The sequence below is a fragment of the Urocitellus parryii genome, chromosome X (genome assembly GCF_045843805.1).
Source record: "Urocitellus parryii isolate mUroPar1 chromosome X, mUroPar1.hap1, whole genome shotgun sequence".
In the NCBI taxonomy this organism is placed as follows: Eukaryota; Metazoa; Chordata; class Mammalia; order Rodentia; family Sciuridae; genus Urocitellus; species Urocitellus parryii.
In genome coordinates, this window is record NC_135547.1 from 101,132,092 (window position 1) to 101,138,091 (window position 6,000).

Consider the following 6,000-nt stretch of genomic DNA (forward strand, 5'->3'; position numbering starts at 1 on the left):
TTATTCTTGAAGATTAGGTTTCCTGAGAAGCAGACTCTGAGATGACAGTAGTGTGCAGAAATTTTATTAGGGAATGTTTTGGGGAGATAAAGACCTGCAGAGGGAAGATAAGAAAGTAGGAGAGAGCTAAAGGGAAAATTGAATAACCATGTGGTCACACTAAGACCTCCACAATGCTGGAGAGAGACCTGAAGCTAGGATGACCCTCAGTGACTTTGGGAAATATGGTTTTCTTCACTGAGACAGTCGGGAAATAAATGCTTCATTTTTGAATTTGGACCTGGTGGCCAGGCTTTAGTATTTAACCCAGTTACTTAAGACAGAAATTCCCAACACTTACTACTTCCTACTTTAAAATTAAAAAAAAAAAAAAGTGTAGTTGTAGATGGACAGAATGCCTGTGTTTTATTTGTTTATTTTTATGTAGTGCTAAGAGTTGAACCCAGTACCTCACAAATGCTAAGCAAATACTCTACTTCTGAACTACAGTCCCAGCCCTCTACTTCTTACTTTTAAAAGAACACTTTCAACTGGATTTCTACTGTTAATTTTGAGGAGTGTTCTTACTAACTCATGCTTTTATGAAACCCACATTTATTCCATAACCAGAGTCTCAAAGTTTAATGAAAGTCCAACAGTATTGCGGGAATGGGATTCAGATACTTCATCTCCTGTTTGAAAGAAAAAAAAAAAAAACAAGGCAAAGAGAGAGAGAGAGAGAGAGACAGAGACAGAGACAGAGACAGAGAGACAGACTGACTCAGGTAGGAAGGGGAATTTGCCAATTTCTGCAAGTAAAGACATAAAAATGGTTTTAATTGGCATTTCACATAATAGAAAGTGAAAATATCTCGGGGCTGGGGATGTGGCTCAAGCGGTAGCATGCTCGCCTGGCATGCGTGTGGCCCGGGTTGGATCCTCAGCACCACATACAAACAAAGATGTTGTGTCCGCCGAGAACTAAAAAAAAAAAAAAAAAAGTAAATATTAAAAAAATCTCTCTCTCTCTCTCTCTCTAAAAAAAAAAAAAAAGAAAGAAAGAAAAAAGATAAAAGAAAGTGAAAATATCTCAAGCCAATTAGGGTGGTGCACACCTGTAGACCCAGTGACTCTAGAGGGTAAGGTAGGAGGATCACAAGTTCAAGATCAGCCTCAGTAACTTCAAGGGATCCTGTCTCCAAATAAAACAAACAACAACAATAAAATAAAGGGCCGAGGATGGGAATGTACCTCATCAGTAAAACACTCTTGGGTTCAATCTCCAGCACCCCATCCTTTAAAAAAAAAAAGTGAAAATGTCTAGTGATGAAGTTTTTATTTTTAACTCTTTTTTTAAAATATTTTTTTAGTTGTAGATGGACACAATATCTTTGTCTATTTTTATGTGGTGCTGAGGATGGAACCCAATGCCTCACACTTGCGAGGCAAGTGCTCTACCACTGAACTACAGCCCCAGCCCTATTTTTAATTCTTTTTTTTTAATATTTATTTTTAGTTGTAGTTGGACACATTACGTTTATTTTATTTATTTATTTTTATGTGGTGCTGAGGATCGAACCCAGGGCCTCGCAAGTGCTTAGACAAGTGCTCTACCGCTGAGCCACAACCCCAGACCCCTATTTTTAATTCTTAATGTTAAATGTGATTTGCATACATTAATTCATCAGAATGAGGAAGAAAATGGGGAAATGGTGCTAAATATTAATTTGAATTTAGAACTTTTCAGTATGCCTCCTGTGGTAAATTGGCTTACTTCCTTTTTTTCTGAAAACAATCTGTTTTTACAGGCTTCACTTAATCTTAGTAACAACACCTAACATTTATGAAGTACTTTAGGCATGCCTTGTTTGCTTTTCTCATTTATTTTTCACAACCACCACTCTATAAGGTATGTAAAACCATTACATTCATTCATAGTAGGAAGAATGCTAATCCCTGAAAGATGTCTAGGTATTAATCCTTAGAACCTGTGAATATGTCACCTTACATGGTTACAGAGGCTTTGTAGACGTGATTACATTAAGGAACTTGAGATGAGGAGATTATCATGAATTCTCTATATGGGCCCAATATAACCAGAAGGGTCCTTATTAGAGAGAGGCAGAAGGCCCAGCATCAGAGGAAGAGGATGGAAACAGAGGCCATGAGAAATAAAAGATGCTCTGCTACTGACTTTAAAGATGGAGGACGGGGCCAGGAGCCAAGAAATGGAGTTGTAGAATCCTTAAAAGACAAGGAAAGGTATTCTCCTCTAGAGCCACCAAAAAGAATGCAGATCTGCTGACACCTTGATTTTTGTTCAGTGGAACTGATTTTAGCCCTGTGACCTCCAGAAATGGAAGAAAATCAGTTTGTGTTGTTTTGAGTTGGTTGTACTGATTTGTTACAGCAGCAATAGGAAGCTGATACCATTTTACAGATGAGAGATACAATCCAGGGAGATAAAGTAACTTGCCTAGGGCTACATGAGTATTTGATGGCAGAGCTGTGATTTGATATGTCCTGGCTTGTCTGAGCCACCAGAACTACTCTATAAAAATAATTTCATGAACCTCAACTGCTGTCTGAAGACCCCTGGCTTGGACTCTGCCATGTTGGTTCTCAGTTTGCAGTACGTTATATAAGTCTTCTCCATAGGCTTATCAGAATAGCCCTTGTTTCCAGTATCCTGGCAGCCTAGATGTTGCTACAGTAACCACATGTATGCAGAGGCTCACTCAGGCTAAGGAGCCTGAAGATGTCTGTTGAACAAAAGTGTTAAGTTCCTACAACCAGTTTCTGTAAATTTCAACTGGATCTGACAAAAGGAAAGTTCTGTCTCTGTGTCTTTTACATCACTTTTCCTTGCCCCAGTATGTACCTGAGCTCTCATAGCCCCACATTGGGCAGGAGGTGAAGGCTCAATCTTGTAAAAATGTCAACTACTAACTTAGGTATTATCCAGGTAAGAGCTTCAACTGTCATCTTTCTTAGGAATGCTGGTACTGTAGTAGGTGTTTCTCTAAGAAAAAGGTTTATGCAAATCATTTATCTTTGAGGTCTAATACCCTTGATACTTCCAGCACATAACGTTTGGCTTCAAACAGAGTCTGACTGGCTGCTGTTGAGAAATTGAAGATGCTTCAAGCAAACACATATGTCCACACGCAAAAAGTCTGTTAGCATACATAACCATAGTACTATTGTCAAAATTAGAAAATATAAGCTGAGCACAGTGGCACACGCCTGTAATCCCAGCAGTTTGGGAAGCTGAGGCAGGAGGATCACAAATTCAAAGCCAGCCTCAGCAACTTATCGAGGCCCTGAGCAACTCAGTGAAACCCTGCCTTTAAATAAAATATAAAAAAAGGGCTGGGGATGTGGCTCAGTGGCCAAGTGCTCCTGAGTTCAATCCCTGATACCCAAAATAAATAAATAAATAAACAAATAAATAAAATTTTAATTAGAAAATATAACATGAATACAATATTATTATCTAATCAAAAGTTCATATTCATACTGCCAATTTTTTTTCCATTCTGATTCAGAATCCAATCTAAAGATCACACATGGAATCCAGTTGTCATGTATCTGTGACTTCATTTAATTTGGGCCAATTCCTCAGTCTTCTTCTTCTTTTTTTTTTTTTTCTTACATGGCATTGACATTTCTGAAGACTACAGAGTGGTTCTTTTGTAGTATGTTTCTCATTTGAGGTGAGTCTGATATTTGTTTATGAGTGGATTCATGCTATGCATTTTGGCACATTCTAGAAATGACATGAGTCATTCTCATTGCATCATATCAGAAGGCACATGAAGCTGGTTTGTTACATTACTAATGATGGTCTTCTCTTAGGTAATACTGAAAATGTAGGCAACTGATTCTCAAATGAAAGAAATAATATGGGGAGAAACTGCTAATGAAAATGTAATCAAATGTTAATAGCTAATAAGTCTGAATCAAGAGTACTCTGGATTTTTTGTAGTATCCTTGTAACTAAACCTTCTGTATGTTTGAAATTATTATTATTATTATTATTATTATTATTATTACCACCAGGGATTGAACTCAGGGGCACTCAACCACTGAGCCACATCCCCAGCCCTATTTGGTATTTTATTTAGAGACAGATAGCATCTCACTGAGTTGCTTAGTGCCTCACCATCGCTGAGGCTGGCTTTGAACATGCACTCCTCCTGCCTCAGCCTCCTGAGCTGCTGGGATTAGAAGTGTGCACCACCACGTCCAACTGAAATTATTTTCAAATAAAACAGTTTTTTTTTTTAAATCGGACATATCAGAAGTTATCTCCAGTGTGCACTCACTGCTCTAGGAATTGGGGGGCGAGGAATTAGTTTGGGGATGCTGCTGCTCTTTTGTTAGGGAAGACACTTCGATGGGCCTTTTGGTAATTCAAAGGTTTGGTAATTTCATGGTGTTTAGAATTGGTTCTCACAGAGATGAGAGAGATCCCAGAACAGGACAGAATTCCTGGCCCAAGAGAAGATATAATCAATAAAGGGTTTTTCTGTTCATGTGTTGATCTTAGAGATCAGAGGAACGCAATTAAGATTTTCCTTTTCTATATTATAATTCCTTTCTGTTTGTATATTCTCAGTAAAGCTAATTAACAAGCATACCAACACCAGCCCTGAGTGAATGATCACTATGCAGGATAAGGCAGAAGTTGGCCGTGGAGTAAAGCATACCACAGGGGACTGAGGCAGCAGGAAGGGGTGATTATGAGTGGGCAAAGATGACCTAGATAAATAAATAAATAAATACCCCAGGAGACAACCAGGAGGATAGAAGCAGTCTGAAACACCTTGGAGATATTTGGGAAAGACACTGGACTTTGCCCATTCTCTGGGCTTTGAGTTGTAGTGATTTGTAGGGTAAAGGGAAGATGACTGAGAACACTGGAGAACTTGATTATATGCAGGATAGCAGAGTTCATTTGCCACATATTGGTCACATGCAGTAAAAGTTAAAGATATTAGCTAGGCACAGTGGCGCACACCTGCAATCTTAGCGACTCAAGAGGCTGAGGAAGAAAGATCCCAAGTTGGAGGCCAGCCTCAACAACTTAGTGAGGCTCTAAGCAACTTAGCAAGACCTTGTCTCAAAATAAAAAATAAAAGGGCTGGGGATTTAGCTCAGTGGAAAAGCACTCCTAGGTTCAATCCCACCCCCCCAAAAAAAAAGTTTCAATGGTTTATTAAGGTTTAAAGGAAAGGATTAGTGTACCCACTTTTTACTCCAACTATTATTAGAATAACAATTTAGCAAGGCCAAGTCAGCCATTGCAGATGAGGTGGATCAAGAATAAGAATTTTCCCATCTGCATGTTTTCCACTATTATTTATGGTCTATTTATGCTTTTTTGTAAAAGCAAAAGTTAAAGCAAAAAATGAATATTTATTTTATTTTAATCAGTGAGATTATTAATTTGTGGTTCTCCATGAGATTTATAGAATTGCTTTTTGAGATCAAAATTAAAGAATTTCAAGACAATTAGTAGGACTTCAAATGAACCACAAAGTTTTACTTTCTCACAGATGTGAGAACACATCTGCACACACTAAACTTAAAACCAGAGGCATAACATGTGAATATTACTCTCAGTTCCAGAAAGTGAGCACATTCAGACTCAAACCAGACTTTTGTATAATTCAGAGACTGCACTCATTTTCCTTGCTAAACTTCTCAGGACTCAAAAGTTAACAACTGTAAACAAAGCAAACATTTTGATGGAAATGAAAACATATTTTATTTTTATTTTATTTTTTGGCACTGAGGAATGAGCCAACCACTGAGTCACATCCCCAGCCCTTATTATATTTTATTTTGAGAAGGGTCTCACTAAGTTGCTTAGGGCCTCACTAAGTTGCTGAGTCTGGCTTTGAACTCGTGATCCTTTTTCCATAGTCACCAAGCCACTGGGATTACAGATGTTTGCCACCATGCCCTACTGAAAACATTTTAAAAAATTGATGACTATAATGACATTTAAGATTT